This window comes from Lissotriton vulgaris, chromosome 8 (genome assembly GCF_964263255.1).
Source record: "Lissotriton vulgaris chromosome 8, aLisVul1.2, whole genome shotgun sequence".
NCBI lineage: Eukaryota > Metazoa > Chordata > Amphibia > Caudata > Salamandridae > Lissotriton > Lissotriton vulgaris.
Window position 1 is genome coordinate 984,766,062 of NC_141696.1, and position 25,098 is coordinate 984,791,159.

At 44.7% G+C, this 25,098-nt stretch overlaps 1 protein-coding gene across 1 annotated transcript in view; it reads right to left on the reverse strand.

Moving 5' to 3' along the window:
- The window catches only part of CLN5 (CLN5 lysosomal BMP synthase), a 224,334-nt gene extending 209,304 nt beyond the window's left edge, over positions 1-15,030 (reverse strand). The window contains exon 1 of the mRNA XM_086934855.1: positions 14,458-15,030. The gene's annotated coding sequence lies outside the window, so the exon portion shown is untranslated. The remainder of the gene's footprint in view (positions 1-14,457) is intronic.
- Between the last annotated feature and the right edge of the window lie 10,068 nt (positions 15,031-25,098).

Here is a 25,098-nt window from a genome sequence, read left to right on the forward strand (position 1 = left end):
TTCAAAATAGATCCCACTGGATATCACAGACTCACTATACATACATAGGCACTTGACCCACATACAGAGACCCATGCGCATGCGTGCTTGCGGACACACACACACACCCACACACACCCAAACACACACACACACACACACACACACACACACTCACACACACACACACATACACACATACACGTACAAGGTTCTGAATTCCAAATATCAGTGCAGCTTTACACCAGAGGGGTCAGTAAGTCAGAGTGTCACTGACATAGATTAGCTTTCTGGTGTACAATGAATCACAGAACATGGTATGCTGCCGCCCCCGCATTATGTGCTATACCCAAGACAGGGACAGTAGCTTTTGCCTAGTATGGGGGCATGTTTTATGCACACCTCCAGGTCACAGGACAGGTCCTGGAACTCACATTGTCAGGGATAGGTCTAGGCCTCAGCACACAATCTAGGTCACAGTGAAACCAGGTCCTACATAACAGGCGGGACACAATAGAAGAACACACCTGTATACCAGGAAGGAGACATTCCTGTCCCAAGAATAGACAAAAAGACCACGAGAGGTAGGAACAGAAATGAGGACGGGCAGAACAGATACTGGGACTGGGACCAAGAGCGTACACACAGGCAAGAATGCATAATCAGTGGACTCTGGCACATGAACCACTAAACGTATGCAAGAAAACAGGACAGTACAGGAAACAAGAAAACACAGATATTATACAAAGAAGGTAAAGCAAGGTGGACATGGAGAAACAAACATGTGCCTCAACAAAAACAGTCAAGAATCCAAAGAAAACGACACATGCACAGAATAACACAGTCACAGAAATATGAAGCAACAGAGAAGGAGAGACAGGAGAAAACGGATACAAAAACAGACTGGAACTGAGTGGGACTGAGTGGTATGAATGGGACTGAGTGGGATCGCTTTTTACCTTTAGCCCTGTATGTTATCCGGGGACAAACCCAAAGTAGTTTAGGGTGTTCATCATTCGAACTCTTGTATCGAACTCTTGTATGGTCGGCAACCCAGATCCCTGCTCGAAATGACCAAAGAAGCGTGGGAGACTGAAGAAGCAGGAGAAGTCAGGGAAATCTTGGAGTATAGTCAGAACCTGAAAACCCAACTAGGGAAGATTCGAGAATTAGCACACTCCAACCTGGGGAAAAATCAGGAAAAACAGAGAGGAGCCTATGACAGGGGAAAAAGATGGAGAAAACTGGAAAGAGAAGATTGGGCATTGGTTCTCCTTCCCTCCAGCTCAAAGAAATTCCAGGCAGAATGGATGGGTCCATATAAAGTGGTAAAAGTAGTGGGGAAAACCAGTTACCAGATCCAAGTCAGCCCTCATAAAAGACAAACCTACCACATCAACATTCTAAAGAATGGCTAGGATGCCCCCCTAAAACCAATAACCTCACCATCCCCACTAAAAACCTCCCAAACTCTACTTTAGAACACCTAGTGATTAACAAAGACCTAAGAGAAAAGGAACAGGCCGACTTGCAGAAAGAACACCGTTCTTTTTCTCCCCTGTTTTCTGATCTCCTAGGGAAAACATCCAAAATAGAACATCAAATCATGACAAAACCGGGCGTTGTGGTAAAACAACGACCCGACCGCATCCCAGCCGCTAGGAGAAAAGATATACGAGAAGTGGGAGAAATGCTTTGACTGGGAGTTATTAGACCTTCCAGAAGTGAATGGTCGCCTCCAATTGTCATGGTTCCAAAACTGGATGGAAGCACCCGGTTCTGTTTGGACTTCCGTGCCCTCAACAATATCTCCTCATTCGATGCGTACCCCATCCCTCGCATCGACAAGCTCATTGAAAAGCTAGGAGAGGCAAAGTACATCAGCACTCTGGACTTGGCCAAAGGATATTGGCAAGTGCCCCTCAGAGAAGAAGACCGGGAAAAAACAGCTTTTGTAACCCCTGAGGGACTGTATGAGTTTAATGTCCTTCCGTTTGGTTTACATGGCGCTCCCACCACATTTTAACCCCTGATGAATTATGTCTTAAGGGACTACTAACACGGCAGAGGTGCAAGTGGAGCAGGGAGGCCGGACTATTTTTATCAGATGGTTAATTGAAAAGCCACAAAAGGAGAACATCCCCTGAAAAGTGTGCCATAATTACACCTTCTAATTACAAGATCAACATTGGATTTGTATTTTTAAAAAGACGAGTACCCTTTGAGAACAAATACAGACCTCGGTGGCTCCCTTGTACATTTATATATATATATATATATATCAAGGAAACAAGATAACCTTAAGGTGTTTTTTAATTAAGAGGATACTGCCTCCATCTAACTGATGAATTCAAAATTGCGGAAAACTGAAAAGAGAGCTTCAAACTAAATTGGAGTTTGGAATAAGAAATAATCAATATGTGAGAAAACTGTCCTGATGAAGGTGTAAATCCATATACCGAAACGCTGCGTCGACAATTTGTTTTTTCTGTTTTTAATTGTTTATGTGAACTGATACGTTTTTAATCTTGCTTAATGGTACTTCTGTACAGAACAATGTATTGTTTCGAATAAATTATGTATTTTTAAAGATCAGTCCTCATTGATCAATATTTTGTTTTAATTATTAATTATGACTATGTAACATTATCTGTGGCACTTTTGATTGTTTGTGAGGTCAGTGGATGCTATAAATTTGCTCTTGTGTTTGAAAACCACATCTAGTTGGTAAAACTGTAGGGACCCCTCTGTTTCTTTATATTTCTCTCCTTGTCCCTTATTAGATTTCTGAGGAGACCTCCCTCTTTCTTGAATTTAAGGGAACATCAGACATTCAGTTCAGCCTATTTGGACGACATTATAGTCTTCAGTCCAACCTGGGAGAGCCATCTAAATCATTTACAGACCATTTTAACAGCATTGAGGGTAGAAGGCCTACCTATTAACTCCAAGAAATCCTGAATCAGATACCAGAAGGTCAAATACCTAGGATACTTGTTAGGACATGGTATGATCGAACCCCCAAATTGAGAAAATACGGGCCATAGCAGAAACCCCATTTCCCCAAAACAAAAAAGAGATGAGGGCTTTCTTGGGGCTTATCGGGTACTATCGTCGATTTATCCCTTCCTTTTCAGAGGTGGCAGCTCCTTTGACAGACATGCTAAAAAAAGACACCAAACCCGCAGTGTTTCTGAACTCTTCCACACAAATGTGGAATGCCTTCAGCACACTGAAACGGGCTATCACCTCCAGTCCCGTACTATCCAGTCCCGATTTCACCCGGTCGTTCCTTTTACACACCGATGCATCCGAATACGGGGTGGGGCGGTTCTGTCCCAATTGTCACTAGATGAAATTGGACATCCCTTGCTGTACATCAGCCGAAAGCTGTTCCCTCGTGAACTGAAATATCCCACGGTAGAGAAGGAATGTCTCGCTATTAAATGGGCAGTGGACACGTGAGGTATTACTTGGAGGGACACTCATTCACCCTTAACACTGGCCATGCTCCACTCACCTGGATGAGTCAAAACATCTCTCACAATCCAAGAGTACTGAGATGGTTCCTGACCCTTCAACCATTTGACTTTACAGTATGTCATTGAAAGGGAAAAGACAACAACGATGCTGACTACCTCTCCCGTTTTCCTCTCCCCAATCGGGAGAAACCAATCGGGGTGGTATGTGACGAGGAGGGTCGGAATGAGGGCCTGTTAGATGAAATGATGCCCATTAGACGCAGCAATGGCCCCTCACAGACTCTCTCCCCACAGCAACCCGGGATGGCCTCGTTTGGACTGCCTGAAACAGAAACAGGGCGTGTTTCTTTAACTGGGCTGAGTTTGCTGGAGTCCCCGCCCATTTTGCTGACATCACGGAGGTGGAGGAAAAAATGCCTGGGACTTCCAAATCTCAGGTGTGTGAATCACCCGGAGGAGCAGAGAGTCGAGAGAAGGAGGAGAACATTGTGTGGGAGAAGAGGGTTGCTGGAGAGGAAGAAGAACCGCTGCCGAGCCCAAGGAATACGCGAAGACATTCGGAATTCCCAGTCTGAAGCGTAGCTAAGCTAGGAGGCCAAAGAAAACACGCTCCGCCCGGCCACACGTCTGGAGATGTGTGGCTAGCATAGGTACGTGCTCGCATAGCGGGGTGGGCAGGAAGAAAGGCGTAAACAACCCCCCCCTTGATCACCGGACAATCCCGTGCACTAAACCCCAACCTGACCACCTTTGGCGCACAGACCCGCAAGTTGTTATTCACAGAGTGGTCCTCAATCCCTTCCCTGTGTGCCATACCGAACACGCCCGAGTTACAAGTCCTTTTCTTGTTTTGTTCTTTTTCTCATTTTGGACTCCAACCATGAGCCGGGGCACCCTGGAGAAGTACTGACGGGGAACAAGAGGGAGTGGCCCTCCTGAGACAGATCAAGAGGCGTCCCTGCCTTATTATCGCCCTAGTCCTAGGCGAAAGAAGTTGCTTAAATCAATAAAACTACAGTATAGCACAACATCTGCCCCCCCCATGTCTTCGTTCCGGCTTACAGTCGCCCAACACGAATAATATGAAATCTGCTGTTATTCCTAAGCAGAATTCTTTTGATTTAGGGTCCACCCAGCCACCCATCCATCCATGGATCCCAGCCACTCATCCATCTTGCATCCACCACCCAGCCACCCATCCATCATGCATCCACCCCAGCCATCCATCCATCATGCAGCCACCCATCCATCCATCCCCCCACCCAGCCACTCCTCCATCCATCCACCCATCCATCCTTCCATCCACCCACCCATCCATCCATCATGCATCCAGCACCCAGCCACCCATCCATCATGCATCCATTACCCAGCCACCCATCCATCCACCCACTCATCATGTGTCCACCACCCAGCCACTCATCAATCCACCCATTCACCCATCCATCCATCATTCATGCACCCACACATCCACCCATCCATCCATCATTGATGCACCCATCCACCCATCTATCATGCACCAAGCACCCACCCATCCATCCATCATGCATCCATCCACCCACCCATCCATCCACCCCTCATGCAGCCACCACCCAACCACCCATCCATCCATCCATCATGTATCCATCCACCCCTCATGCAGCCAAAAACCAGCCACCCATCCATCCATCCTTCCATCTATACATCATGCATCCATCCACCCATCCATCCACCCCTCATGCAGCCACCACCCAGCCACCCATCCATCATGCATCCATCCACCCATCCATCCACCCCTCATGCAGCCACCACCCAGCCACCCATCCATCATGCATCCATCCATCCATCCACCGACCCATCATGCACCCACCACCCAGCCAGCCATCATGCATCCATCCATCCACAATTTCGGTCATCCATGCTACGCACTCACATTGCTCCCGGTGGTGTCAGAGGGTCAAATAGTGGTATCTCTGCTGAGAGTGAAAACAGCTGCTTTGAATTTCACACCATATAGGCCATAAAGTATATTTGTATGCAAAGTACATTACTGGTGAAATTACAGAACTTCACACCCCATGCTTCTCCCGGTGGTGTCATCCAAGTACATATATCAGAAATGGGGCGAATTTTACACCATATAGGCCATAAAGTATATTTGTATGCAAAGTACATTAATGTAACAACTACAGAACTTCCCACCCCATGCTTCTTCTGGTGGTGTCAGAGGGTCAAATAGTGGCATCTCTGCTTTTATTCGAAATACTTCATTTTTTTTGTTAGGCATGGGGAGACGTGAACCGAGGCTCGAATCTTGCTTCCCAGCACCGAAGTCGGCAGCACTAGCCGCCAGACCACATCCTCTCTCCTTTGTAGTCCTCGCTAGCGATGTATTGGCTAGCGATGTAATGGCTAGCGATGTATGTGTCAATGCGACGTTGTAGCATGCGTCCCGATAGCATGCGTTGTGAAGCCGGCCACGATGTAAAAGCTCTGTTGCGATAGCACCGCGAAGCAATACATTCGTTGTAATGGGTGTTTCCCCTGAATCTCCAGGCATGGAAGTGTAGGTTCCACAGGTTTGGATGGTGAACTCTCCCCTGCTGCTGCAACAGGAGATTTCCCCCAAAGAAGCAGCCTGATCAGAGGAAAAATGCTCATGCCCAGGAGTTCAGGACACCAAACTTTCTGTGCCTACTGGGACGAGTTGGGTCCGGTCGGTAGTGATCTTCCTCTGAACTTAGGCAGGAGAGGTACTGGTAAGAAGGCATGAAGGAGTCCCCAGTTCGAGAGATCCCTTGGAAACTCCAATACACAAATCTTTTGAGAATGTATTGCCGGGCAAGAGATCCCTCGGAAATTCCAACACACAAAAGTGCTGACATTGCACGTTCTCAGCAGAGCCTTCATATGTCATCGATACCAAAGGGGATGATGGGTGGAGCATTGGCACAAATCAAACACTCACCCCCAGTCAACTGATCAGGGTTTAATCCATCATCTTTCTTTAGCTCACTCCACCACCCTAGTTCAGACATGGCCATGTGCAAATCAGTCTGACCCTGTGCCTCAGGGGAACAGTCCAGCCTGAACTGCCAAGCCATGTCTTCCCTGGACCGGAAACAAGCATCCTGGGACCGGTTTCTGGCTAATCAGCCGTCATCAGCCAGGCTAGCTTGAATCCAGTGGCTAAGTGAGCAAGGGACCCACTTCTGGGCATACCCCGCCAACTTAGGGCGAATAAAGCGATACCAATGGGGATGATGGACGGAGCATTAGAACAAATCAAACACTCACCCCAGTCAACTGATCTGGGTTTAATCCATCATCATTCTTCAGCTCACTCCACCACCCCAGTTCAGACATGGCTATATGCAAGTCAGTCTGATCCTGTGCCTCATGGGAACAGTCCAGCCCGCACTGCCAAGCCATGTCTTCCCTGGACTGGAAACAAGCATCCTGGGACCAGTTTCTGGCTAATCAGCCGGGCTAGCTTGAATCCAGTGGCAAAGTGAGCAATGGACCCACGTCGTTGCATACCCTGCCAACTTAGGGTGAATAAAGCGATACTAAAGGGGATGATGGACGGAGCATTGGAACATATCAAACACTCACCCCCAGTCAACTGATCTGGGTTTAATCCATCATCATTCTTTAGCTCACCCCACCACCCCACTTCAGCTATGGCTATATGCAAATCAGTCTGACCCTGTGCCTCATGGGAACAGTCCATCCCGTACTGCCAAGCCATGTCTTCCCTGGACCAGAAACAAGCATCCTGGGACCGGTTTCTGGCCAATCAGCCGTCATCAGCCAGGCTAGCTTGAATCCAGTGGCAAAGTGAGCAAGAGACCCACGTCTGGGCATACCCTGCCAACTTAGGGTGAATAAAGCGATACCAAAAGAGAGGATGGACGGAGCATTGGAACAAATCAAACACTCACCCCCAGTCAACCGATCTGGGTTTAATCCATCATCATTCTTTAGCTCACTCCACCACCCCAGTTCAGACATGGCCATATGCAAATCAGTCTAACCCTGTGCCTCATGGGAACAGTCCAGCCCGCACTGCCAAGCCATGTCTTCCCTGGACTGGAAACAAGCATCCTGGGATCGGTTTCTGGCTAATCAGCCGTCATCAGCCAGGCTAGCTTGAATCCAGTGGCAAAGTGAGAAAGGGACCCACGTCTGGGCATACCCTGGCAACTTAGGGCGAATAAAGCGATACTAAAGGGGATGATGGACGGAGCATTGGAACAAATCAAACACTCACCCCCAGTCAACTGATCTGGGTTTAATCCATCATCATTCTATAGCTCACTCCAACACCCCAGTTCAGACATGGCCATATGCAAATCAGTCTGACCCTCGGAAAGAAAAATGAACCCCCTAAACAGGGCACAGATACTTTCCGCCTTCGCCAAATGCAGTAGCTTGAGTGGGATCAGTACAAACGATCTTCGGCAAATCGGTTTTGTAGAGAATAGAAATGGGAAAGAAATAACAAAAATGTCACTTCACTCAGACCTGGTAAAAAAGGCAATCCTGAAAGCTACAAACAAGATAAACCAACAGGGAATAAAGATAATCCCAGAGAGAGAAGTAATGGCCCCCATTGATAATACATTCTTAAAACATCATGCAGGCCTAGGGAGGAGGCAAGTGAAACTATACAGAGAAAATGAAGGAAACCGTAGTTGCCTGAACATAGTAATAGATAACACAGGAAATGATGCTTCCTGGGATAACTGGTCCCTCTGTAGTAGCCCTGCAGGAGATGATAACAAGAGCTACACGGAGGAAGAAGTAGAAGAGGGTGGCTTGAGCGAGGTTGAATAGGACGGGGGGTGCCGCAAAGTCTAGGCCTCATAACCTGGAATGTGAATGGGCTAGGCATTGAGCTAAAGCGAGAATATATAAAGGAAACAGTAAAGAATGTGGACATTGCCTGCCTACAAGAGATCTGGATATGCGACGAAACCCCAATCTTTGCGGGATATCTACAATTAAATCATCCGGCCACGAGAAAAAGCTTTGGCCGACCTTCAGGGGGACTGATGACACTGGTTTCAACAAAAGTTCTGAGAGAAGTTACACCTATGAAAAACGAAATGTAAATGGGTCCAAGCATGCAGAATAGAACTACTGGCAGTGGAAATGAAGTACAAAATGTTGACTGTGATAAATGTATACATGCAGTGGGATAATAGAGCAGAGTATGAAAATGAGTTGAGGTATTTCAAGGAGGATGTGGATACTATACTAGAAAAATATGCATTGGACATACTGATAATAATGGGGGACTTTAACCACAAATTAGATCCCAAGAAGGCTGACCTCTGGAATAGAGAACTGTTAGAGGTGTATGGAATAAACCCTGCTACCTTCCCAGTAGGAGACATCTCAAAACAGGAAACTGAACTAGTACACGCCCTAGGAGGTAGGGGTTTCCAATGTGTGAATGGCAGAGTGAAGACAGATTGCCCAGCAGGGAAGACCTTTAAATTAGGCTCACAGAACTGCCCAATAGACTATATGTTTCTACAAGCCTGGTACTTCCCCCCAGTTCGAGAATTTAGGATAGAACAAAAAGAGGTCAGTGATCATAATCGACTACACCTAACATTATCTGGGGGAAGCAAAATGCTTAGAGACAAAGTGATCCCCCAGGAGGTCGAGTATCCCAAACGGGTGTCGACACGACTGATGGAGGAATATCAGGAAAAACTAAAGGCCATGCAAATTAAGGTTGAGCCCGGAAACTTAGAGAACAAAAACTTGGAATGGTTCATAGAAAAGTTAGATGAAGTGGTCCAGTGCCTAAGAATAGAATTAATAAGGAACAAACATTCTAGTGTAAAACCGCCCAGCCGAGTAAAATGGTTCTCCGCTGAGTGCCAATCTAAAAAAAGGGAGATACGTGCAGCACAAAGAAGGCAAAAAAAGAGCTTCACACATGAGAGACAGGTACATATAAACAAGTTGAAAAGAGAATTTAAAAAAATGGCAGACCATGCGAAAAGGACATATAAAGAGAAATGTTGGTTAAACCTGTTAGAAGCAATTGAAGAAAAAAACCTTGGACAATTTTGGAAATTGGTAAAGGCAGCAATTGGCCCAATAGATGGTGAACTAAAATGTGTAGTTAGGGAGGCAGTATGGGAGGAGTATATAAGAAAATTGTACAGACTAAGAGCTCCTAGAGATCACGAAGATAACAAAAATTGGCAAGAAATTTCAGAAGATCTCAAAGCTAAGTTTAAAGAAAAACAGGTAGAGCATACAATAAGAGAACTGAAGCTAACCCGTGCGGCAGGACCTGACAACTTTCCTGCAATAATATTAAAATCGGAAGTAAATTGGTGGGCAAGATTTTTTACACAGATGTTTCATATAATTCTTACTGAAGGCATAATGCCACCTAACTGGAAGGGCGCAATAATTAGCCAATCCATAAAAAAGGGAATATGGAGGAACCACAAAATTACCGATTGATTAACCTCCTTGACATAGGAGAGAATGTTTTCTCAGAAATTGTACTGAACCAACTTAATGCTTGGGTAAAGGAGTTCCACAGTGTACCCATAGAACAGGGAGGATTTAGGGAGGGGCACTCCATGATTGATCACGGATTTGCACTATGGGCTATGGCAAAGAAGTCGACGGAACAAAATGGCAAGTTATGCTGTTGCTTCGTCGACTTCCGAGCCGTCTTCGATTCAGTTGATCGGGTCTGCTTATGGGAAACCTTAACAAAGGTAAACATCCCCAAAGACCTCTTGACCATAATAAAGGAATTACATAGAGGAAACTGGGCGTAAGTTATTAAGGATACCGAGGGGTCTCTGACGAAAAAAATACCCATTGACAATGGGCTAAGACAGGGTTGCGTTCTGGCCCCACAGCTATTCTCTATATTCCTGTCAGATCTCCCGGCCTATTTAGAGGTTGAGGGCAGTGCAAGTCCGAGAATGGATGGTAACATGGTGCCCTGTTTCCTCTATGCAGACGAGCTGGTAATAGTGGACCAGACCGAGAGAGGCCTCCAAAGAAAGCTTAATGCTTTCAATGTGTATTGTGCCAGGAAATTCCTAACAGTTAACCTAGATAAAACTAAAATACTTTGTTTTGGGAAAAAGACAAGCAGGTTTAACTGGTACCTAGGGGAGCTTAAACTAGAGACGGTAAATGAATACCGATACCTAGGTATATGGTTTGATAAAACATTGAACTGGTGCACACATTTGGATTCACAAAAAGCAAAAGCACACGCTTCAATTTGTGGACTAAAAATGTTTAATAGGGACTACGGAGAAATGTCACATCGACCTATGCTAAGAGCTTTTGAGGCAATGATCCCCCCCCCAAGTCCTATATGGAGCAGAAATCCTTTATTTGAGCGGTAAGGGAGCTTGGGACTTGGTGGAGGGGAAATGTCTAAAAAGCCTTCTATCTCTCCCACAATCATCTATGGTCCAAGCCATAAGAACTGAAATAGGTACAAAGTCTTGGGACATACAAACACAAATGGCACTAATTAGACTTTGGAATCGATTTGAAGATTCAGAAGGACAAAAAGTGGCACAATGGTGCAGGAGAGAAATACAAAAGAGTGACCTAAAATGGGCAAAAGCATGTAGGGAAAGACTGATGAAAATGTGTAAAAGGTTAAATGTGGAGGTGTCCCAGGAAACACTCCAAGTATCATGTACTAAGAGTGAGTTGAAATTAAATGGGAAGGAAACATCCAGAACAACTGATATGGGATACCTAGCGAAGAAGAAATCAGTAACACCCATGTTGAATGCCTGGTCAAATGAAAATTGGTTTCCCTACCTAGACATTCTTTCCAACCGTGGATACAGGCAGGAGATATTAAGGCTGCGGATAAGGATCCACCCATGGTTAATGAATAAAGACAATAGAAATGCGTGACCCTTGATTGAGTAACGTCCCCTGGTCACAGCCTGAGCCCCATGGTGAGGGTTGTAGTTATTCACAAAAGGTTTCAAAAGCGGATTCCAGATATTTCAATATATCTTTATTTTCATTTGATTTCTCAAAGTTCATTCTTCCTATTAAACCATCCGGACTTCAAAATACATTGATGTTTTGTCCAATGCATTTCGGCTAGGTCATAGCCTTCGTCAGGGACATGCTCTATAAATTAAATAATCACAATTAGGAATCCATCAGAGGCTACATATATCATACATTTTCTATATCTCATAAGGCAATCAACAGTATGAGGCTCTCATTACCTCGTGGTTAAACTAAGATATCCAAAAGCAAGAGTAAATGAACTCATTAAAGACCAATCGGTGTTTACAGAAGATATACAGATATCCCTTCACCATCATGTGAGCGGTAAAACTATGCGCTAAACATTGCGGATTAATCATATCTATTCAAAAAAACGGGGTTTGAAAGCAACATCACAAAACCGTTATGGCAGCAAGTTGTCAAACAAATTAGTCATTAGCGTTAATAGCAACCTGTGCGTCTAACCAAGTAACCAAAAAGATTAATAAATTACCGCAAGTGGACTACGTTCCAAACCCGATAGTACAGGGCTTGGTGCACGCTTACCAGTTCCAGGTAAAATAGTGGCAAATATTTTCAAAGTTTACTTGTATTTGGGAGGCTTTACCTTCTCAGAAATCAGCTGCGTGATTGCACCACCAAAGGGGGCGCTATTGTTGCCACAGGAAAAAAATAATGTGTGCCACATAATTTATACATTTGGGGGGTTGTCCTCCTCAGATATCAGCTGACGCCCCTGCTGGGGCAAAATAATTAAAAACAATGTATGTATGCAATTGGACTCCCCAGGGGGAACAAATGGCGGCCATTATTTTCCGTTGTTTGGGGTGGGAGCCCCAACCCCAGGTAAATGGCCCACCTCTACACTGTGTTTCAACAAGTACATAGGTGGAGTGGATGAGACAGACCAGGTTTTTCAACCATTCAACACGAGTTGTAAAACTTGCACTTAATATAAGAAGCTGCCTATCAACTTGCTCCCGACTGCAAAATATGATGCATATGTTGTTTATCGTCGGACGACCACGAAAAGTCCGATGCCTTTCCTTGACTTTCAATTGACCATCATTAAAAGTCTTACTGTTACAGAAGCATCAGTCTTCACTTTATCTGCTGCGGAGGACGTGGCAAGGCTGCAGGATCGGTACTTTGCCGACCGCATTCCTGCAAGAACCAAAAAGACTCGACCATGTTGTTGTTGCAGAGTCTGCTCCAAACAAGGAAAGAGGCAGGAGACTCATTGTTACTAATCGTGGGCGGAGAGCTTCGCTCCGCCCACGGAGTGTGCGGAGTTTTGCCTACTCCGCGCTCCGTGAAGTTGGCATAGTAGGCTAAACTCTGCACGCTCCACGGGCGGAGTGGAGTTGGCCAGCCCCCGCCTCCCTCACGCCCGCTTAACAATTAAATTACAAGCCTTAAAAACAATTTAAAAGTAAGGCAAATGGCGGGAACGCGCATGCGCAGTTTTGATGAAGAAGTCGCGATGAAGGAGTAAGAGGGAGCCCCGGGATGCTGCAGCTAAGGTAAGCTGTTTTTTCCTCACTTTTAAATTGTTTTTAATGCTTGTAATTTAATTTTTAAGTGGGCGGGAGGCCGGTGGCGTGTAGTGTGGCTGTGAGTTTGTTTTCCACTCTGTGGCACTCCGCGTAGCCCAACTATGCACACTACGCCCACTCTTAATTGTTACAGTCCCCAGTGCTAATCTTAGCCAGCCCTAATATTTCCAACTTGTTTTATGTTGTACCATATAAAAGTGAAGTATTGGGAAATTGACTGAAGTGGAGCTGCCTTAATATATAACTTTCAATGGCCATGCATGGATACATAGCTTCAACGGGCCACTACTTCACTAGGCAAGCAGTCTTACAAATTATTGCCTCTACTTGAGGAAATCATGGACTTGCTTATGGCCTGCTTTACACTTTTATCCCCCGTCAGAACGAGGTAGGTGTTCTGTTCACCATATGACAAGTGTATTACAGTCACCACATTGCATATAACAGTGGACGGAACATAGGCCACCTTGTCATGGAGCAACCTGTGTGGCAAAACTTAAAGTTTCTAGTAGTTTTTAAAGTGCTCTTTAGGAAACGTCCTCTTCCTCAGGATGTTTGCCTTAGTTTCAAAGGTTGATATGCTCACTCAGTGTGAGGAATGTGGGCCTCCAAAGGCATTGCCAGACAGCCTAAACTTGCATCAACAATATGAAAGGAGTTGGAATTAGTTAAGTAAGAGTGTTAAAGGTATATGAAAGACTTGAGCTTCATGTAGCTAGCAATGGAAGGCATTAACAAATGTTCACTTAGCAAGTTCACAGATTAGTCAGAACTTTTAAGGAGACAGATGCATTAACAGGTAGGAAAAGCTTAGTCTCAGTGTGCTTTCACAGGGATATATAAGACAGATAGTCAAGGTAATAAGGACACTCAAGCCATCATTTCATCTTCATCAAACGGCTAAACCCCATTAGGCCAGCACTCACCCTGATACTCAATTAGACCCTCACTCAGCTAAGCAGGTGACTCCTAACCATCCAGACTCGCCCTCAACCTCCCATCACAAACAAACCCTGCACCTCAAAAAGCATCACTGGCTTCCTATCCACAGCTCTTTTAAAAATCCTGATACCCACTCCCATGGTGAGGGGGACATTTTCTTTTATTTTCAGAAAGAAAATCCTGCTTCTGATATCGTTTTTGGAAGAAAAGAAAATGTGGCAGATGGCTCCATCATGTTGTCAGGCCCCACATCCCCCCATCATAACCATCATTCTGTTAGGACTTCATTGGACTCAGACAGTGAGGGAAAGGAGACACAGACACTCACAGAAACATGTACAGACACTACCAGACACATCACATGCACACATACTGGCTGAGGGGATTCACAAGCTCACCCACGCTACGTGAAGATAAGTGCTGGGTCAGCCCCGTGGCCGGGAGCGGTCTGATTTGCTGGCTCAACTTCCTGAACTCACCTGATTAGCTCCCTGTTGTTACACGAGAGTTTGAAGTCTCGGCGGCCATTTTTGGGGCCTGAACTATAAATGGCCACATCTGGTACCACGTCCTTGCTTGGCAATCCAGTTTTTATGACAACATTTTCCAGGACTGAGTGTCTGTTACAGCACCACCAGCAGTTCCCAAACCTCCGGTACCACCTTGTCTTCTACAACCTGTGAATACAGAAAAGAAAAGACAAAGAAATAAAGCTAAGTACACTTCTTCGTAAAGCGTGCACGTGAGTGTTTAGGCTTGCACTCATGCAATGTAGTTGGACAATATTGTAAGGCTACTGATGCAAAGACTATTACAGTGTCAGCTGATGGTGTCTGTGAAAGTGTACTTGATAACGCAACACTAGTGGGAGATACATTTTGCATCCAACAAAAGGTGTGTTGGAGTGTTTCTTGGCTCAGCGCCCATTGGAGAGAGCAGACTTAACGAACACACACCTAAGCCAAACAATATTGGGACAGAGTTAGCCAGTATACAGAGGGGTTGTGTTTCGTGGGTTTGCATAACATAGTGTGAGAAAGTGATTTTTGTGCAAGAGTAGTAAACCCGATTACAGTTGCTTCGTCATCATTTCCAGCCGCATAGCTCTGGGCTCAACAGTTTACAGCATTTCTTGTTGCCCCGAATCTACCAAGGGCTACAAAAGAAGCTCAGTCTAAAGTTCAAGCTCAGAATACGAACCCCAAACTAAGGCAATTAGAAATAACATACCAGGTATCAAGACGCTACATAATACAACACTCAACTAACATTAGCATCATCTACATAAGCACGGAACAGTTTGTAATGGGTTTTATTTTTCCCCAGGACGTCAGCAGAATAAAGGGTGCACGTTGCACATCAAGGAGTCCAGGTATGACACACCAGCGGACATCCCTTTAGGTGAGCACAGACTGAACCATCCGATCAGATTCTCTTCCCCTTCTTTCCTTGTTTTTTTCCTTCCTTTCTCCTCAGCAGTTTCTAGTGATGAGTGCATAGAATGCTCGCCAGCACTACTGGTCATTGGTAAACTACTCATCCGGAATGTTGCACCTGGTGGGAACGACACAGCAAGGTTTGTGGAAAACCATTCTTAGATTAGAATTGAGTTTGTAGATTTGAGAGATTGCCAAATCCACGTTTTTCTATCAACCTGATCAATGGATACCGGTAAGGTCTGTGGAACTATTTTGGATACTATCACAGCTCTTCAGGGGGAGGCTCAAGCATCTACGTTGGAGAATCTAGAGTTACGTAAAGAGCTGGGCTCGGTTCATCATGAAGCTGCAGGTTTAGCCCTTGAGGGGAAAGGAGAGACAGGAAAAGCTAACACTCTGTTGTAGACATGGACTCTACCACCACTAGTTTCTTGGTCTGCGTTAACCTTGAAACAAGGCTCACAAAACCTTCTCACCTACATTACTACATTTAATAGAATAGTGGTAGAAACTGAATGGCCTGAAGAAAAGAGGGGGCTCTCTGTTTTTTCAAGGCCAGAGGAGAAAGCTTAAGGATGTGTTAGCTCACCTATTAAATCTCATCACCATTTATGATGAACTCATTGTGCTTAGCAGACAGTTAGATTATCAGGAGTAAGATGGACTCGTGGGCATACATTGTTCGACCAAACAAAACAACTTTGGAAGAATCCAGTAAAACTAATGGATTCAAACTGAAGCAGGTTGAAAGAGTACGTGGTCCCCCATCTCTGGAGGAAAGAGACTGATAGAGGAAGCTACAGGTATGTATGTGCTGTGGCCATAGTGGCCACTGTATAAAAGATTGTAGAACAGGAGCAAAGGGGTTAAAACCAAGAAATCTGGCAAAACCTCAAGCGTTCATAATGGCGGATTGCCCAGAGATTAAGACGGAGGTGGAAAACTAGAAGTCTTGCATATGCCAGATGTTCCCTATTTTAAAGTAGTGCTTACCGAGACCTTAGCCCACTTGGCAAATATTCTGCAAAGCACAGTAGCCCACTTGAACATACTTGTGGTTCTAGTTTGGCCCAATGGAAGGCAGGTACAGGTGTCAGCACTCCTATATTCCAGAGCATCCAGGCACTTCATTGACCAAGCCTTTTCCAAGCAAATAGGAATACCTGCACTGAAAAAAACGGTCCCAGAGCCAGTACATTTGGTGGATGGGTCATCTCTAACTTCAGGGACAATAGGCTATCATACCAAGGAAATAACCATGCAGATTGATGCAACTTATGTGAAAACAGTTCAACTCAATCTGGAAGATGCTCCTCAGTACATTTTAATTCTTGGAATGCCGTGGTTAACCCACCACGATCCAATGGTACATTGGACCACGGGCTCCATTGAATTAACCTCTAGTTTCTGTCTCCAATACTGCTGCCTGACTAAGCCTGCTTCATTACTTATTGAGAATGGTCCTGCCAAACTACTTTTGCATAGTTGTGTGAATACACATATTTGTTGCTTAACGACAATACCCAAACATTACTCTGCCTATATGACAGTTTTTGACAAAAAGAAGGCTTCCCAACTTGTGCTGCATAGAGACTACAACTGTCACATAGATTTGGTATGTGGGGCTCCATTGCTTGTAGATGGATTTACACATTGAGTGAACAGACAACAACCATTTAAAAATGTATATAGAGGCACATTTGGCATCAAGGTTTCTTCACCCCTCTTAATCTCCGGCCTCTTCTCCACTTTCCTTCATTCCCAAGAAAGGCGGGAGCTACAGCCATCTATTGACTACTGAGCCATAAAGAAAATAACAGTAAAAATGTGGAATCCTTTGCCATTAATTCCAGTTCTCCTCGATCAAATTAGGAAGGCAGTAATCTTCACCAAACTAGATCCCCAGGGCGCTTGCCATCTAGTCAAAGACCGGCAGGGCGATTAATGGAAGACCATATTTAGGGCCAAATTTGGACTCCTTGAGTACCAGGTCATGCCCTTTCTGTCTGCTACATGCAGAGCGCAGTGCAGGACAATAAACAAAGTAACCGCTATCAGTGATAGCAAAAACTCTGGTGTTTAACAGGTCGGTCCCTGCACCGAGGTTAACAGCAATAGTTACGCTGTTTCCCTCTCTTGGTGAATGGTGGGAGGTGTTTGGAGAGCAGCCATTGACGAGGCAGTGTACTGCGTGTATCGCAGTAAAAACTACGTTACCCTTGAATCTTGGTGTCCATATGTTACAATTAGAGCGTTGCTCCGTAAGACCGTATATACTGTTTCCGTACGCTCGCCAGGGTTTGCATAAAAAATGTCAGTTTACAATCCAGAAATGTGATATGTCTGTATTGTGATTTGTGCCCTTTACTTTCTTGGGCACTAGGCTTCAAAGAATACTGGATGGTAGAAAATGTGTGTCTCTCCACAGATTCCAGAAGTTTTCCTCACAGAAATGGGAGGACAATGTGTGTTTTTAGTCAAGGTTTGAGGTTTTCAAAGGCTTATGTTTAGAATTACCTGGTGAGAGCCATTCAAGTCACACACCCCTGAACTCCACAGGCTGTCTAGTTTTCAAAAAGGTGCAGGCTTGCTAGGTTTCCCTTATTGTAGGCTGAGCTAACGCCCAAAATCCACAACTACCCACACTGCAAAATAAAGGGTCAGTTTTCAATGCAAAAATCTGATGGATCCATGTTGTGTTTTTAGTCCTTTCATGTTGTGAGCACTAAGCCTAGCCACACAAATTAGGTACTCTTTTTATCAGGTTAATTGGGGAAACACTAGGTGGTAGGAAATGTGTGGCTCCCCTCAGATTCCAACAGTTTTCCTCATAATAAAATTAACTAATGAGAGCCATACAAGTTAGTTCCTCTGAACTCCCCTGGTTGTCTAGGTCTCATAAAATGTGCAGGTGTGTTAGGTTTATCTAGGTGGCGGCAGAGCTGGGGCTCAAAATCCACAGTTACACACATAGCAAAAAAGGTCAATTTTCATAGCAAAAATGTGCTGTGTCCATGTTGTGTTTTAGGCCCTTTCATGTTGCAAGCACTAGGCCTTCCCACACAAAATGAGGCAGCCTTTTTTTATCAGGAGATCTGATGAAATGCTGGGTGGTAGGAATCATGTGGCTCCATTCAGATCCCAGATGTTTTCCTCACAGAATTGTGAGGGACGTGGGTGTTTTTACTCAAGGTTTGAGGTTTACAAGAGCTTTGGGGTATTAAACCCTGAGGAAAGTCACACTGGTAACCCCACCCTAGATTTCCCTATGTGTCTAATTTTTAAAATTCTAAAGGTTTGCATGGTTTCTCTAGTTGCTGGCTGAGCTAGCGCCCAAAATCCACAGCTACCCACATTGCAAAAAAGGGTCAGTTTTCAATGGAAAAATTTGATGTGCCTATGTTGAGTTTTGGGAGCTTTCCCAGGGGCCATTCCTCTATTAGGGTATGGGGACTTTACCCCACCATATTTGTGCCCCCCAGCCTCCGTATTAAATGTAAATAAATCTGTAAATAAAGTACTTTATTTTGGCTGTGGCAGTCAGCTTTTTTCAGCCGCGGGCCAGTCACTTACAGTTCCTGAGGAAGGCAGTGCCTGTGGGGGTGGGGCTTAAAAATACTTGACAGCAACAGACACTCCTCAGCAATGTTCATGCTCACCTGGGTCCACACTCTTGATAACGTGCATGCTGGGTTGGGTGGCTGCCTTTCTGTGGCCAAACCGACATGTGCACTAGAGGTCTCTCTCCATCTGTGCTATTAGTGAGCCAGGGGAATCACAGCCACAGGCCCCCCGCGGTCTCCTAATGAGTGCTGAGTTGGCAGGCCCAAGCCAATCCTGGTGCTCCTCTTATCCTGTGTTGGTAACATAACAGCAAGGGAGTAGCGTCTGGATTGGCTAAGGAGACATGGCTAGGGGTCTGACGCAGTGGTCCTGCACATGACATGAAGCAGCGTGGGATGGGAGCTCAGACCAGTCAGGTCAACGACATGATGAATCCCTGTATGGCTGTATTAGGAAGCCATGCAGTGATTCGTCATTTTATTTCTGTGTTTGCTCTCTCTTCCCTCTTTGTGTGCACTGCCACCAGTAATGGCATTGCACGGGAGGGAGTTATAGTGAGCCAGCCGACCACTATGATATATCAAAAAGATGTTACCACTGCTTACAGAGGGAGCAGGGAAATGGATTAGGACCTTTGAAAAACAAACTGCAGGTGTCACCCTGGCAATACTGGACATAAAGAGTCTACTTAGCTCCCTTATAGAAGATGAGACAGATACTGTCTTCCATAAGGCTTGAGAGAGAAATGTCAGCCTTACTGAAACCAGGTATGTTGGGTCCCCATTTAACTTAGTACGGACAGTAGTCTGGGACCAGCTGAGGAAAATGTATCCCAATAGGCCAGACTCTCATGGCTCAATCAATTAGGCCAAAAGAGGTTCGAGCTCAATTTCTCACTAGGATGGAAGAGAAATGTACTCAGGTAGGCCAGGGTTGGGAAGTGGCAGGAGTAAATGCTGTGTTGTTCTATACTGTAGTTGAGAAGGGTTGTGCAGGATAAGCATGACAATATAGTGGCACTGGAGGCCAGACCCTGGGTGGAAATACAGGTACACATAATATACTTTGGTAAAAAGAAACAAGAGAAAGAGAGGAATAAGCAAAAAGTAACATAGAAAGCCACAGCCAAGTTGGTGTAGCAAAAGTTGGCAAAGGGAGCAACAGAAGGGGGTGTAGTAACAGCCTGTTGTAAACTTGTTCTCCTCCCAACGGGGCCACCTGCTGTCATTACACCTTCCTCTATGTTCCTACCTACTAAGCCTCCCGTAATGCCTGTGTATATTTAATGTGGTACTTGAAGGTTCTACACTTGTCGGCTGATGGTCTGGTCTGCTGGCGAGGTGTATTGCTCTGCTGTATCTTAATAAACCTAACTTGTAACTACTAAGAAGTGTCCTGCTGCCTACCTCAACATCTTCACAACATTTTGGTGATGATCTTGGCTGACCAGACCAGAGAGGCAGACCAGAGAGGCAGACCAAGAAGAACAGATGTTACAAAGACACCTGGAACAGGTAGGAGAAGATTAAGTAATTCTTGATTGCGGCCTCCACTCTGGAACCTCAACACGTCGCACTGTAAGCTCAGTGACTCCCAACTCTGCCAGTCATGCTGCATTTTAAGGCAGTCTCTGTCTCAACTGTAGGAACATTCCAAGAGGTTGAAAAGGGAGGGGGCAAGAGAGAAGGCGGGAGAGAGCATAGGAATGAGGTGGCATGTTATAAGGGAGATAAAGTAACTTAAGAGAATTATAACAACAGCTCAGCACGAGCAGCACCTTGCACCTAGAACCCACCAATCTGCGGCAAGATACAAGAGAAAAGCTACTTAAAACCTTTGAAACGCAAGTAAGCCAGAAGACATGAGCGGCAAGTAATAAGGAAAACCAAATCAAGAAGAAGAAAACAACAAGTGATTACTAAGAAAAGAGGGTATCAGCTGAAAGTTATTTAACAAAAAATGAATAGAAGGACAAACCAACTACCATCAACTTAATAGACTTTAACACGCTGCTTCTTGAGAGGTGGCTGTCCATTGCCAGTTTCAAGAGACGTTATGTACAGTCACAGGTGAGCGATCCTACTTTACATTGCCTCTGTTTAGCTTGCCGTCGTTGCGCAGAGAGATCCTTCTGCTGCACTGTCATCGGTAGTCTGATGATGTAGTAGAATCTCTGCAGGTTCTAGCGGAGAGGCAGCGTCTTCTGAAGAACAGAGCCTTAAGGGCCCGGCGGCGCATGGTACGCCTAAATCTTCGAGTTCTCCTGCCTGGTCGAACAGAGACACCGGACACTCCGTTGGCGTAGAAGATCGCATTTTATTAGCTGCAGCCAGCACAGTTGTCCCTGAAGAACAGAAAGTATGTTCAAAGGAGACTGCTCTCGAACTCCGTGGCACACGGGTTTATATACATTTGAGATACACAATGAACAATCCCAAGACATACAAATCAGACAAATGCAAGGGGCTCGGAAAGCAAAGTATTACGTAACTTCAAACAAGCTTGGTTGTTGGCTGTTTTTGTTACCCAACCCCTTAAGCTATTTGCAAATGAACCCACACAATCCGACTTGCAGGTGAAGAAACACATTTGTATGTTTAAGGACAGTTGTGGAATCAGAGAGTTCATGGAGGGAATGGCGAAGGACAGCAGATAAGATAGCCTCAGGAAAGAATGGTGCGAACCTACAGATAGTCTGGACGGGGATTAGTTAATGAGACATGGATTGTTGTACTCGGTCAGACCCTGACACTAGACTAGTAAATAGAGGTGAAAAGGTTACTTAGTATGTGAATGCAGGAAAACGACAAAGAAATACCTGGCTGGCTGTGCTGCCTTAGTGAGGGCAACACAAAATGGAGGCAAGTCGCAAAATGGCAGCCGAACACGAACAAAGTCGCGAAATACAGAACCTCAGACCCTCCTTTTGCCATTACTCCGGCAAAAGCACCAAACTCATGTTTCGACCTCAATGGCCATAAGGCCATCAAACTGTTGCTGTACCATCATCCTAATATTCTCTGTCTTCTTGGACACAGGTGTTGGGACACATATAGTGGCAAGTAGACCACAAATGGCGGACCACACTGTATACACAGGCAACAAGAAAATATGATGGCTAATATCGCTCCAAGGAAAATTAGTATCTTCCATCCCCAAACAGACAATATTCCCCAGAACCATCCTACCAAAGACCAGTCTCCTTCGTCCTGATGAATCGACTCTGAGATGGTATGCAATTTGGTGATTGCCTGGTATATTGTTGGAGCGTCATCAGGAACGTAAATGCCGCAGCTAGATCCAATCAATCTACAGACCCCTCTTCGGTCTGCTAGGATAACATCTAGTGCAATCCTGTTCTGCAATGTCATGAGACGATCAGCCTGAAGTTCTGCTGTAATGTTACTTAATGAATTACAAAAAAAGTGATGCCAAGGTGTTTTCTTCAGGAAAATTAATTATGAGAACAAAAACTATTAATTATCTGTCTCATCACAACATCAGTTGTATGATATGTATCTATCAGTCAATATAACGTTCATCCGATGGTTATTACCAACAATTTACAAATACAAATAACTAAGGAAAAAAATACAACAACACAGTAATTCAGTTTGTGAATTATTTTAAAGATCCTTTTTTCATTTTATACATTCTTAATATAAACCAGTCGACCAAACAATATTCAATCTTGTAAGGGATGACATGTTCAAGTCCAAAAACCAAATATTTAATTCTTAATCCAGGCGGTCCGAGAGTCATATTGTTGTGGACTCTTAATCCAAGGTTTGTGTAAGAAGCCCGATGATTTATTTACAAGGAAAACATGGCATTGTCTTTTCTTAGCCTTATTTCCTTTTCGGACACCAAACTAGCAAGAAGCAAGCGAAGCCAACCAGAATTTATATGGCTTCAGAACCAAATGATGCTCCTGGGGAATATATCCACGCAGTCTCTAAATCAAAAAAGGTGCCGAAATGATAACTGTCGACGCGTTTCGGCCTTTCAATTAGTTATAGGCCTCATCAGGACAAAGGGCAACATTTCATTTAAATGATCCAAAATGTTATTATCCATATGACAAAACCAATTATGGGTAAGGTCGTCCAATGTTGCGGGTATAGTTAAAAAATGTCACTCAAATCAGGGCGAACTTCCTATATTAGGCACACCTGTGCTTATCCAGGTTTCATTAGAATATCATACATGTGTAGTAATCACCGGCATCTGCAGGGTATCCAAACCCACATCACATACGGGAAACGAGCCAGAGTATCCTGTCACTCGCGTTTATGTTACTTAAAGCACCTATAGTAACATCAATGGTGGTCTCGACCACATGGGTCAGCTGCCTGATATGCCTACTGTTGACCATTGGACCCCAGAAAGGGAGAAATCCTTTAAGGAAATCACCTCCTTTTTGTCCCGCTGTATCTTTGGCGTCAATTATCCCTCTACCATATCTGTTTCTTTGATGACCTGAAGGGGCAGTGTATGTAGGGGGAAGCAAAAAGGCTATATAGCATGTTCCTGAGAAGTCAGACGGGAGCCATGTCTAGGCTCTGTCCTCACAGACAAAGTATGTACCCTGAGATGGAACCAATGGAGGGGAATTCTGGGATGTGAAAACATACGTATGGGAACAATTCTGTTGTATATCAGTCTTCTTGCTGTTAATCTGAAGGCAAAAATTACCTTGATGGGGTACTGTCCATACTGGGGAGACGTTCAATGCTTTGTTTTATCACTAAGGCTAGTGATATAGTGAGTCACATTCCAAACTTCAAATGCTCGTTTCTCATCAATGGGTATCTTATTCTTATCTACAATCTTAGCCATTGATACTATTCCCTTTATCAAGCTACTATGGCTAAAATCCATTCCGCTCCCGAACGAACCAATGGGGTATCTTAGTGGATTATGATATGCGGCCGAGAACATAGCCAAGTATGCCCAGGCCGATCCTTCATAGGAGAAGGGAAGGACTAGGTAGGGCATGCCTTTATGCGTGCTATGAGGCATGAGTCCACATACCCAACAATCAGTTATGTTGACAGCTAATTGGTGTTGGTGTAATAGTTGAATGAACGAGTTATTCAGGTATTCAATCCTTCTTATCAGCTCATGCGGGGGAAGAGCATGTGTCTGATGTTGAGAAACAAAGAGGCGAGAAGGCAAAGAAGTAGAATCAGAAAGGGGTTTTGGCTGTAGAAGATGAACAATCCAACCCGCAGATGCTAATAAAATGCAGAAAAACATCGAAATACACAAAGTAACGCCAAATCGACTACGCAATAATGACAGTATTTCTGCTTCATCTTTGTCTTCTTATTTTCCCTACTTGATGTACCATCCATTCTTTCTAAAAAAAAGTTGTTGCTCACGGCAATCTTCTCAATCACTTAGCTGTAGTTATTTGCTTTTATGAAACTGCAAATCCTGGGTGTCCTAGCCACCAAAACAGGGTACAGTCCAAGACTCCTACCGTGACCCTGCAACGGGGACAGATGGCATATCAATATTCTCGTAAAAATTGCAACAAAAGGAATAAAAAAAATTCAAATGTCTTTGTTAGTTCTAGGCCTGAGGTAGTAGCGTCTCTTATTGGATATAGTCTGATCTTGAAACAATGTTTCTGGATTTGTGGTGTCTATTCAAAGATGTGGTGGTATAGCTTCTTGAAGAATATCATCATCTTCTTTCTCGGACTGAGTTCCATCCAAACGGGCGCTACTAAAAGGTACGAAACGGGGAATCTTCTCTCTTTCAGACTCACCTATGCCCCTGCGGACCCACTGGTCGAAGGGCAAGGGCAAGGGTACCTTTTTGCAGTGCACGCCGTGAACCCAGTTTTTCTTCCGCTGGACTTTCACCGCTGTGCGTGTGACGAGGAGTACTAGGCGAGGGGCTGTCCAACGGAGCTCCAGGTTTTTGGTTCTCTGAAAGTTCTTCACACAGACCCAATCCCTAGGTTTGATCGAGTGACCTGGGTCTGTGGAGGCTTCTGGCAAAGCACTTTGAACCTATTGACGAAGAACACTCAATTTAGTAGTCAAATCATGTAAGTAATCAATCAACATTGGGTATGGTATGTCTGAATACTTTTTTGGACGAGGG